Consider the following 12,014-nt stretch of genomic DNA (forward strand, 5'->3'; position numbering starts at 1 on the left):
AGTTGCTCTAGTCGAGCTTCTCTGTGGGAAGTGAACTCGCCATACCTCTGTCCATATCTTTCTCTCTGTCTGTTCTTACCGGGTTCTAGGGTTCGTCTACAAAAGCAAGTGTCGGTTGCAGAGGTTCTCAACCCTTGCGCTCCAATACCATGTGAATGTTAACGTGCAGAAGCATTAGACAAAACTGGCTCAACCGGCTAGCAACAGAGAAAAAGATGAAGGTTTAATGGAGAAGCTTAATACACAGAGAGTATACGTGGGAGAGACAAAGAGAGAGCAGAACGTAAACGTAGATTCAAAAAAATAAAAACGTTTTGTACATACAATGTGCTATAACAACACTATTTATACAAGTCCATAAAAGAACTAACAAAAGTACCACGTACTTCAATATTCCTACGTGTGACTGACACTAACTACGAGACAATGATTACCTAGTAGTCTAGGCTACTACTAGGCTTCTGGTTCATGCTCGAATCCGGCTCTCCGATCCGTCTCTGGCCGGTTGTTTCCGGATACCGATCCGGCTCTTGGTTTCGGATACCGATTTGGCTTAGGCTTATCCAGCCGATCTGGATCTGGTTGAGCTTGCTCGCTCAACACATTTGCTTTGCCTTGTTGCATCCCAAGGTGATATAGAATTATGAAATCAAAACGAGTTAAGAACTCCGCCCAAACAAGCTTGTCGATGACTCAAGACTCAAGCACTTTGGAAGTACATTAGATTTTTGTGATCATTGTAGACAATGATATGTTGGGAAGAACCCCCCAAGAAATGACGCCATTGTTGAAAAGAATCCACAATGGCAAGAAGCTCTTTGTCGTGAATCTCATAGTTGATTTCTACAGCTTCAAATTTTTGTGAGTGAAAAGCCACAGGGTGCAGTAGGCCATTATCGCCAATCTGGGATATTACGCTTCCTAGTGCGAAGTCGTATGCATCAACTTCAAGTGTAAATGCTTGCTTCATTGGATCAACATGCATCAAAATTGGTGCGGATGTAAATGCTTGCTTTAAACCTTCAAATGCAAAGTTTGCATTTGTACTCCACACAAATGGTCAATTCCTTTGTGTCAGTTGAGTGAGGAGCAATACGATCTTTGAATAATCTTTGATGAACTTGCGATAACAGTTTGTGAACCCCAAAAAACATTGTACATATCGCACAGACTGTGGTGTTTGGTAGTCCAAAATTGTGTGAACCTTTGTTGGATCCATAGAGATGCCATGTGAAGAGACTATGTACCCCAAAAATTCCACTTGACGCTAGTCGAAACTACACTTCTCCAATTTTGCATAGAGACCATATTCACGCAACCGTTGTAAAGCTTGTTGAACGTGTATATCATGCTCCTCTTGAGTTTTTGAGTAGATCAAGATATCATCCAGGTAAACTATGACAAAAATATCGAGGAAATCTCGAAAAATGTCATTCGTCATATGTTGGAAAACGGTTGGTGCATTCATGAGATCAAATGGCATCACTATATACTCAAAATGGCGATAGTGAGTACGGAAAGCAGTCTTCCATTTATCCCTAGGACGAATTCGAACAAGGTTGTAAGCACCATGAATATCCAATTTTGTTAAATATTTAGCTCCGTTGAGGCATTCCAGAAAGCTTGAGATCAATGGTAGAGCCTATCGGTTTCAAATAGTTACTTTATTCAATCCCCGATAATCCATGACCAGACGAAGCGAACCATCTTTCTTCTTAACGAAAAATATGGGTGCACCGGCAAGAGATCTTGAATGCCAGATAAACCCATTTGCCAAGTTCGCATCGATATATTCCCGAAGAACCTCTAGCTCCGTGGGCGAAAGATTATAAATTGGCCCTCATGGAGGCCCTTTTTCGAGCTGCAAATCAATTGGGCAATCATATGGTCGACACTCTGGTAGTCTATTGGCCTTCACCTTATTGAACACATCGGAGAATAAACTATATCATATATACATACATATATATTAGTTTATCATATATGTTATTATAATGGTTAAAGGTCCAACACATAGACCAAGACATTGTGGGTTCGAATCCTTGTAAGCCAAAATGTATGTTTTCATGACAACGCAGTGCATACGTAGTACTTCTTCCTTTCTATTCTAGACTTGTCATAGTAAAAACTAGGGTTTAAAATTGAAACTTGAGTCTTCAAAGTTAGAGTGAAAAATTAGAGGTATGTTTGAACTTTGAACCTTTAAACTGAAATCAATAAATCGTCAAGCCGCCAAACAGTGAAATTCAAAACCAAACCGAACTATCACATTTTAAATCAAACCAAACAATTTATTTGTATTTGAACCGATAAACCGTTAATTCATGGTTTAATTGTTCAATTCAGTTTGAGCCAAAACCAGGCCCATTGCTATTTGCTCCCATGCAATTCTAGAAAATCAATGTGAGAGAATTGTTTGAACCTTCATCATATACTCAATAACCCTTTCCATTGGTTGTGATCTCAATGGGAAGATATCCCATATCAAGAAGTAGAAAATGTGTATTTGATACCAACAATTAGAATCTTAATTAATGTTAAGAAAAATTAACAGGGAACGATAGGAAGAAATTGTGTGAGTCTACCTAACCACTTCCTGGCGAAGGTGAGAGATAGATCCAAGTCCCTTGTCGGTGTCCCATACCACAGTGTACGAAAAGAACATGAACTTAAGGGCATCTAGAGTTTGGAATCCGTCATGAAAAGAACGTGTGAAGGGCAAGTGTGACTTCAAAGTACATCAATTAAATTTAGAGTGACAAAGAATGATATAATATATTGTGAGCCAAAAAATAGGGTTTGTGATCCTACCATTGATAAAAAAAGGTAGGAAGCTAAAGCAAGGTAACAACTTAAAGCCATAAAAAGGAAGAAGAAAAAGTAAAGACAAATAACCAAAACAAGAGAATGAGATTATACAAGCTAAATTGGAAGACAATTGTAATCTCAAATTTCAATGAATATGTAAAACAATTATTTACTTGATTGATTCACAATGTCATATTTTCCCAACATAAGAACGATTAATTATATTTTAATTAATCGCAATCATTATGATGTTGTTGCATCAAGGACCCGTTTTATATTAATCTACACACTTTTACAACACACATTGTGAAAAGGTCAAGATAACAGTTTCTGTTACATTTTCATAATTAACTAAATATTGTTATAAAATACTAGTATTTTATCATGGTAATAAATAAAATAGATTTTATGTTAAATCTAGCATAAGAGCATTATCTAATAAATAATAATAACAACAATTTCATGATTAGGCCAAGACCATCATGCATAAATTAATTTTGAAATTAGAATTGATCAAACGATAATTTCGAATGGAATTCAATGTTAGTAATAAATAAATAAACTACAGAATAATGATGTCTACTTGTTCTAAGTTTAAAGTGATTGGTTATCTTAACCTTCTTTGGTGATGTTTTAATAAGGATGTGTGATCTCGTGACAAGGTGTGTGGTTAACTACAATTAGCTACTATTAAGGATAGTAATAATCGCGATCGTCCAAAGATTAAACTAATTCTCGTAGGTATAAATACATAACAGAGTTAATTATGATTTGTAGAAGATCGCTTGAGAGGGAGAGAAGTGATAAAAACTATATAATAACAAGGAGAAGAGATGATAAATAATAAACAACCGTAAGGAGACGTTAGAGAAGAGGGTTGTTATCAATACGTAGATAAAAAGTGATGATATCTTATGAGATAGAAGCGTTATTCGACGATGTTAAGTGAACTTCAGTGCCAATACATGAGGTAGTTCTAGTGTGAGACATTTTAGATATGCACATACCTTTAAAAGAAAAAGGACGAAAGAAATAGAGAATTGAAGAAAACAGAAAGAAAAAAGGAGTGAGATAAACAACTCCCATTTTGTTTTTGTCTTTGAAATAGTAAAAAGAAATGTTAAGCCGAAAAGTTTCCCGATGGGGATACAATAATGGCACGAGTTTAAAACAGTATAGTCCTTTCGGAATCTCATAGTATCCGAGTTAAGAGTATCCTCACCCCCTTCCAACCCCACCTCTTCTCAAGCATGACTCATTGCTGTCACGATTGTTGGACGTGTTTTCAGCATAGGTGCTAAACCGAGAAAGAAAGAAAGAAAGATATTAACGTCTTTTAAGATCAAATTTGGCCCATGAGACAATTGGTTTACTAGGACAAAAGAGCTCTCGGACCCCCCGCGTTCATCCTCGCTCTCCCACTCATCCTCGCCCCCTTCCAACCCCACCTCTTCTCAAGCATGACTCATTGCTGTCACAATTGTTGGACGTGTTTTCAGCATAGGCGCTAAACTGAGAAAGAAAGACATTAACGTCTTTTAAGATCAAATTTGGCCCATGAGACAATTGGTTTACTAGGACAAAAGAGCTCTCGGACCCCAGCCTTCATCCTTGCTCCCCCAAAAGGTATGAAAGAGGAAAAAGAAGAAGACGAAGGGCGACCTTATCTTGGGTCATGTCCCCTCCCTCGTGTCCCGTCCAATGGACCCTACCCACGGTAGAATACATATGTACTTACATTTGCACAACACCTGTCAAGCACACCCCCAACCCCCCCCCCCCCCCAATCTCCCTCCCCTGTCACTCTGCTCTACTACTGCAGATTCTGCCTCTCTCTACTCTTCTACTTCTACCACATACATACATACTCTGCTCCTTCTTGCCTGCCTCTCTACTCTTCTTCTTCTACATACTACTATGTACTTCTACTACTACTCCCTCTTCCACTACACACATTCTCCTCCTCCTCCTCCTTAAGGCTCCACAATTCTTGCCTCCCTTTTTTTTTTCTCTTGAGCTCAGCTATGGAGAAGGGGAGAATCTTAAAGCTTAAGTTGAGTTGAAGTGGTGAGAGAATTTTGTTTTTGCTTCTTGTAGGAGAATCTTAAAAGAGGAACCCCCCCCCAGCCATGGAATGCAGCAACTCCTAGTTTGGAATTCAGGAGCTGCTTAATTTTAGTTGAAGTGGTGAGAATTTTTATTTATTTAATTTTTGTTACTTGTAGGAGAAGGGGCTATGGAGAAGGGGAGAATCTTAAAAGAGGCCCCCCTAGCCATGGAATGCAGCAATTCCCAGCTTTGAATTCAGGAGCTGCTTGAGTTTAGTTGAAGTGGTGAGAGAATTTCCTTCTTTATTTATTTTTTTGTTTCTTGTAGGAGAAGGGGCTATGGCCCCGGCAGGAACTACTACGCCGGCACCTGCAACTGCTGTTGCGGCCTACAACATTTTCCCTCTCGATGAGCAACTGCTCGAAGATGTGAATCGTGGCGGCACGGAGGAGGAATTGGCCCCGCCTGAAGTGAGAGTGGCTTCGCTCGCCCTCGCCTCAGGCTGGAGCCTCCTCCCCCCCCCTCCCCCCGAGGCCCTAACCCTATGGCAACAACATGACAAAACCATGGACATATTGAGCTGGCTCGGCACCTACTTCGGCTTCCAAGCCGATAATGTGAAGAACCAACGCGAACATGTTGTGCTCCTCCTTGCGAATTACGACCTCCGCATGTCTACCCTGCGCTACCACGACAGGATAGATGCCACTGTCCTCCATTTCCTCCGCCGGAAGACGCTGAAGAACTACACAAATTGGTGCTCTTTCCTCAACAAGAAGCCCAACCTCCGGTTACCCAAAGGATCCAAACCATCTCACCTTGTGGATGAATGCCATGAGCTTTTGTACACTTGCCTCTACCTTCTCATATGGGGAGAAGCCGCAAACCTCCGGTTCATGCCTGAATGTCTCTGTTTCATCTTCCATAATATGGCCTCGGAGTTCAACAAAATAATTGAAAGTAGTAGTTCTAACCCCCCATACATAGATGAGGAGACAGGGCTTGGCTTCACCCCCTGCTCCTATGGTCACAACAACTTCTTGAGTAGGGTCATCGAACCCATCTATAACGCCGTCAAAGGCGAAGCCGAGGCTTCGAACGATGGAAAGGCTCCTCATTCGGTGTGGCGGAACTACGATGACATGAATGAGTACTTTTGGTCAGATCGATGCTTTACTCAGTTCTCTTGGCCACCCAGAAAAACCTCTAACTATCTTCTCACTCCTCAAAAGGAACGCAAGACGAAAGGTCGGATTGCTCGGTTCCCCAGTGAAACTAACACTACCACGTCGAAGAAGGTCGGAAAAACAGGCTATGTGGAGCAAAGGTCTTTCTGGAACATTTTCCGTAGCTTTGACCATCTGTGGATAGGTCTCATCCTTGTATTTCAGTTCATGATGATTCTTGCATTCAATGGAGATGGAATGCCATGGAATACACTATATAATCGAGATGTGCAAGGAGCTTTGTTAACTATTTTCATCACTTGGTCGGGTTTGCGAGCGGTTCAGTCCATCTTAGATGCAGGGATGCAGTATAGCTTGGTATCAAGAGAGACAAAGCTTCTCAGTGTGCGAATGTTCTTAAAGTCTGTGGTGGCATTCAGTTGGATCATCGTATTCTCTGTCATGTTGGCACGCATTTGGCAACAAAGAGAAGCTGATAATGGGTGGTCAATTGAAACCGATCGGAGAGTATTTCAGTTCTCCATAGCTGTTTCAATATTTGTGCTTCCGGAGATGCTCGGGCTCTTACTATTCGTGCTTCCTTGGATACGGAATTTTGTGGAGAAATCTGAGTGGAGAATCTTCCATGCTCTCACTTGGTGGTTCCACACAAGATCATTCGTAGGACGAGGATTGCGTGAAGGAATCATCGACACTTTTAAATACACTTTGTTCTGGGTCCTCGTTCTCTCTTCGAAGTTCTTCTTCAGCTATTTTCTGCAAGTGAGACCGATGGTCGAACCCACACGACAATTGCTTAATCTCCAAGTTCCGTCTTTTGAATGGCATGAGTTCTTCAGCAACCAGAATAGGTTTGTCGTGCTATTGCTTTGGGCACCAGTGGTGTTGATATACACAATGGACATACAGATCTGGTACTCTGTTTTTTCGTCTGGAGTGGGAGCCTTGATCGGGCTCTCCGCTCACATTGGCGAGATTCGCAATGTCGAACAATTGAAGCTGAGATTTCCATTCTTTGCTTGTGCTGTGGGGTTCAACTTGATGCCAGAGGAGCAGGGTCAAAACCAAGTGGGATCAGAACTAGCCACGACGATGCCCCACCATCGTCTCCTCACCTTATTTCGAAACATGGTGAGAAGAGTGAAGCTTAGATATGGTCTCACAAGGATTTATACGCGCAAAGAATCATTGAAGTTCACTCGCCTGTGGAATGAGATAATCCACTATTTTCGAGAGGAGGATCTAGTGAGCGATCATGAAGTTGAATTGCTAGAGATTCCACTAGATACATGGAATGTGAGTGTCATGTTGTGGCCCTCTGTACTGCTGTCCAACGAGGTTCTTGTTGCTCTTGGTTTCACACAGAAATGGCATGGTGGCTTGATGTCGCAACTCTGGGCCAAGATTTGCAAGAATGAGTACCGAAGATGTGCAGTAATCGAGAGTTATGAGAGCTTGAAGCACATGCTCTTGAAGATTTTGCGGGAAGACAGCCAAGAGCACGGATTAGTAGAACATCTCTTCTGGGACATAGAGGAAAAAATCCGCAGTAACACCTTCTGTAGGGACTACAAGGTTACCGAATTGGTCAATGTTCATGCCCGAGTGGTGGCATTAGTGAAGATATTGTTGGAGAAACCCGATGGAAAAGCCATCCAAAGAGTGGTAGATGCACTCCAGAACTTATACGAAGTTGTAATTCGAGATTTCCACACAGCAAAGCAAGGGCACGAGTCTCTAAGGAATGCTGGCTTGGCATTACCTAATAATGAGCTCTTGTTTCTTTATGCTGTCGAGCTTCCGAATGATGATGGTTTCTATCATAGGCTGAGGAGGATGAATACCACACTCAGCACACACGAAGCTATGAACAATGTACCTAAGAATCTAGATGCGAGGAGACGAATCACGTTCTTTAGCAACTCTCTCTTCATGAACATGCCTCGTGCTCCTACCGTCGAGAAAATGCTCTCTTTCAGTGTGCTGACACCATATTATAGTGAAGATGTGATGTACACTAAAGAGCAGTTAAGAACTCCGAACGAGGATGGAGTGACGATCCTCTTCTACCTCCAAAGCATCTATCCGGACGAGTGGAATAATTTTCTAGAGAGGAAGGGATTACAAAACATAGAGAATCCTGAGGGAATCCTTTGGAAAGATCATCTATCAGACCTTAGGTTATGGGCTTCGTATCGAGGGCAAACACTAGCTCGAACCGTACGGGGGATGATGTATTATCAACGTGCGCTTGAGACACTCGCAGTACTCGATGGTGTATCAGAAGATGCTCTAAAATATGGAACGGAGATGGACAAACTTAACACAATGTCGCCTAACGATGGACGCACCACCCAGAGTCCTATGAGCAATATGCTTGAGAGCTCCAACAAGAAAGGTATGGATGCAATGAAGTTCACTTATGTGGCAGCATGCCAGATATATGGAAGCCAGAAACAAAAGAGGGATATACGAGCCGATGACATTCTGTTTCTCATGAAACAACATGCGGCCATGCGAGTGGCATATGTCGATGAAACGAAAAACAACAAATATTACTCAGTTTTGGTTAAGTATGACAGAGTTCTTAAGAAAGAAGTTGAGATTTACCGGATTCAGCTCCCCGGCCCTCTCAAGCTCGGAGAAGGGAAACCTGAGAATCAAAACCATGCCCTAATCTTCACTAGGGGTGATGGCGTTCAAACCATTGATATGAATCAAGACAACTACTTTGAGGAGGCTCTTAAGATGAGGAATTTACTTCAAGAGTTCACTAACCATTACGGTCTTAAGAGGCCGCAGATACTCGGTGTTCGAGAGCATGTTTTTACTGGCTCTGTCTCTTCCTTGGCATGGTTTATGTCAGCTCAAGAAGCCAGCTTTGTCACATTGGGGCAACGTGTGTTGGCAAATCCATTGAAGGTTAGGATGCACTATGGCCACCCAGATGTGTTTGATAGGCTCTGGTTTTTGACAAGAGGTGGAATAAGCAAAGCTTCGCGTGTGATCAATATAAGCGAGGATATCTTCGCCGGATTCAACTGCACGCTCCGAGGAGGGAATGTGACGCATCACGAATACATTCAAGTCGGGAAAGGCCGAGATGTGGGGTTCAATCAGATAGCTCTCTTCGAAGCTAAAGTCTCGAGTGGCAATGGTGAACAAGTATTGAGCCGAGATGTCTACCGGCTTGGCCATCGTCTCGATTTCTTCAGGATGCTCTCTTTCTACCACACCACCGTCGGCTTCTATATTAACAACATGATAGTCGTGCTCACAGTCTACGCTTTCTTGTGGGGTCGAGTGTACCTGGCATTGAGCGGGTTGGAGGATATGATCTCCGGGAGCCTCAATAGCAAAGCACTTGGAGCATCTTTAAACCAACAATTTGTCGTTCAACTCGGCTTGTTCACAGCATTACCGATGTTGGTGGAGAATGTACTAGAGATGGGGTTCAGCCGAGCATTGTGGGATTTCCTCACAATGCAACTGGAGCTTTGTTCGCTTTTCTTCACTTTCTCGCTGGGCACAAAGAGCCACTATTTCGGCCGTACATTACTTCATGGGGGTGCTAAATACCGTGCTACTGGCCGTGGATTTGTGGTGAAAAGAGAAAAGTTTGCCGCGAACTATCGTCTCTACGCGAGAAGCCATTTCGTGAAAGGCGTGGAGCTCATCGTGTTGCTAATCATCTATGAAGCATATGGGGGTATCGCATCTGGCACATTCGTGTACATTATCCTGACATTCTCGACATGGTTCCTAGCACTCACATGGATCATGGCACCCTTCATCTTCAACCCAACGGGGTTTGATTGGCTACAAACCGTGTACGACTTCGAAGACTTCCAAAGCTGGTTGTGGCACAAAGGCGGGGTTCTAACGAAGTCTGACGAGAGCTGGGAAGTGTGGTGGAATGAAGAGCATGACCACCTGCGGACCACCGATTTCTGGGGAAGAGTATGGGAGATCTTCCTTAGCTTAAGGTTCTTCCTCATCCAATATGGCATGGTGTATAGGCTACACATAACCAATGGGAACAAGAGTGTGGTTGTCTACTTCATCTCGTGGGTCGTCATCATATGTGCGATGACGCTTTGCGTGATCTTGGGTGTCGCCGCGAACAAATACGCGGCTAAGAATCATCTCTACTACAGATCAATACAGCTCCTGGCAGTCATGTTTGTGGCCATTGTTTTTGTGTTGTTGGCCGAGCTAACCCCATTCCAGTTCATTGATCTCTTCCTCGGCTCCCTGGCCTTCGTGCCCACAGGCTGGGGCCTCCTCTCGATCGCCCTCGTCTTGAAGCCGTTCTTGGCTGACACGCATGTGTGGCCTGTCCTCGTCTCGATCGCGAGGCTCTACGAGCTCGCCTTAGCCATCGCGGTGCTCGTCCCGCTCGCCATCTTCTCGTGGATGCCCGGCTTCCAAGCGATGCAAACCCGCATCCTCTTCAACCAAGCCTTCAGTAGGGGCCTTCAGATGTCGAGGATTGTCGCCGGAAAGAAGATCTCGTGATGGTTTCGAGCTCCCTCGGATCCCCGACTACTTTGACAATGTAAAATCACGGTGTTGTTCGATCCGACCGGACAACCCATAGCAAGTTATTTACCAGAAGGTGAAATTGGTAGTAGGAAGCTTAGTTTAGCTTAGTGCGCTCGTGGATTGCCCTTTGTGACCATAGATTTGAGGCCTAGGGTTTCCTAGATCCACTCCTAATTTCAGAAAGGGAGGTGCTTCCCCTCCCTTATGTGCATGTTTTATCTCTTTGGAATAGAAAGCTAGATTCATTGTTGTTTCCACATTATTGTTCTTTTACCTTATCTAAATTCGAAGATTGCGTATCCCATTAAATTCTTTTGAGTTTGAACAAAACACATGAAGTATTTTTCTTTAGCGAAGTTCATCCCTTTGTTGAAAGTACTTGGCCATTATTGATGGAAAATTGTAAGAGTTGGCTTGCCGAATTAGGATCAAGGAGGTAATGTGCTCTTTGGTATTGTTGTTGCCACGAAAGCAAGCCTCTGCAAAAGGTATGGTTCTCCTTTGTGTCACTTCTAGGTGTATTAGATTTAAGCTAACATCTCATAATTTAGTTATAGTTTTTCCTCCACACCATGATTATGCTGCATGCTTCAAACATTGTTTACGCTATTGTTAGGGAAACGGGTAAGAGTGGTTTAAATCTCTAGGCTAAATCTTAAAAATGAAGAAGTGAAAAGGTCTCAAATTGGCTTTTATACTTACTTTACAAGTATAAATCTTGACCTTAGCCCTTTCCACACACGGGTGGATACAAGGGCCTTTGCCTTTAGTTTCTAAGGGCATTATTCTCTGTCTTGGACTATCTTGGGCATTGTTTTTGGCAAGCTTGTACACTGTAGCCCAAAAGGTGTAGGGAGTGTGATACCCGAAAAATATTTAGCATTCCCCTGACCTAGAATGTTCACATTCTTGCGTATACGAGTTCATGTACTGTTGAATGAGCCATAGCCCACAAAGTTGGGGTTTTGGCAGATTGAGGCACTATGCCAAGGGTAGTGGTATATGTGGGTAGCATAACTGAATAGTGCATGCAGGATGAGCAGGCTGAGAAAATTGTGTGCAAATTTTCGCACAATGCTTAAAATTTCGGAGATAAAAATTCAGCCACGAACCTTGTTTAACCCAAAACACCAAGAACATAATTTAGAATATTTTTGAAATAGATACATTATAGATTGATCATCTTTCTTGTGCATTATAGATCTATCATCTTTCTTCACTCCATCGCTCCTACCAGGGTTTGAAAACTTGAACGTATTGTTCAAGTGGTTAGCTCTTACAATTTTTGGCATTTTCCTTCTTCTCATAGTGACTTGCGGTATGTACCAAAGATGGCACGGACGAAGAAGTTGTCGTGGCAAGGGTGTTTGTTCTTCACATCCATCACTTCCGATTTATTTATATTCAAGTGAGCTTATAAGGTTT

At 42.6% G+C, this 12,014-nt stretch overlaps 1 non-coding gene and 1 pseudogene across 2 annotated transcripts; both read left to right on the forward strand.

Moving 5' to 3' along the window:
- Positions 1 to 5,046: 5,046 nt before the first annotated feature.
- LOC147854822 (callose synthase 11 pseudogene) lies at positions 5,047 to 10,940 on the forward strand (annotated as a pseudogene). Its single transcript, XR_015531075.1, has 2 exons — positions 5,047 to 5,141; positions 5,185 to 10,940. The product of XR_015531075.1 is annotated as a callose synthase 11 pseudogene (transcript).
- On the forward strand, positions 8,263 to 8,347 carry LOC147854823 (small nucleolar RNA J33). The gene has a single exon (XR_015531089.1). It is a non-coding gene; the product is annotated as a small nucleolar RNA J33 (small nucleolar RNA).
- Positions 10,941 to 12,014: the final 1,074 nt, after the last annotated feature.

The sequence above is a fragment of the Azolla caroliniana genome, unplaced genomic scaffold, assembly GCF_043228905.1.
Source record: "Azolla caroliniana isolate FFs.n. ecotype wild unplaced genomic scaffold, voAzoCaro1.0.p SCAF_15, whole genome shotgun sequence".
Lineage (NCBI taxonomy): Eukaryota > Viridiplantae > Streptophyta > Polypodiopsida > Salviniales > Salviniaceae > Azolla > Azolla caroliniana.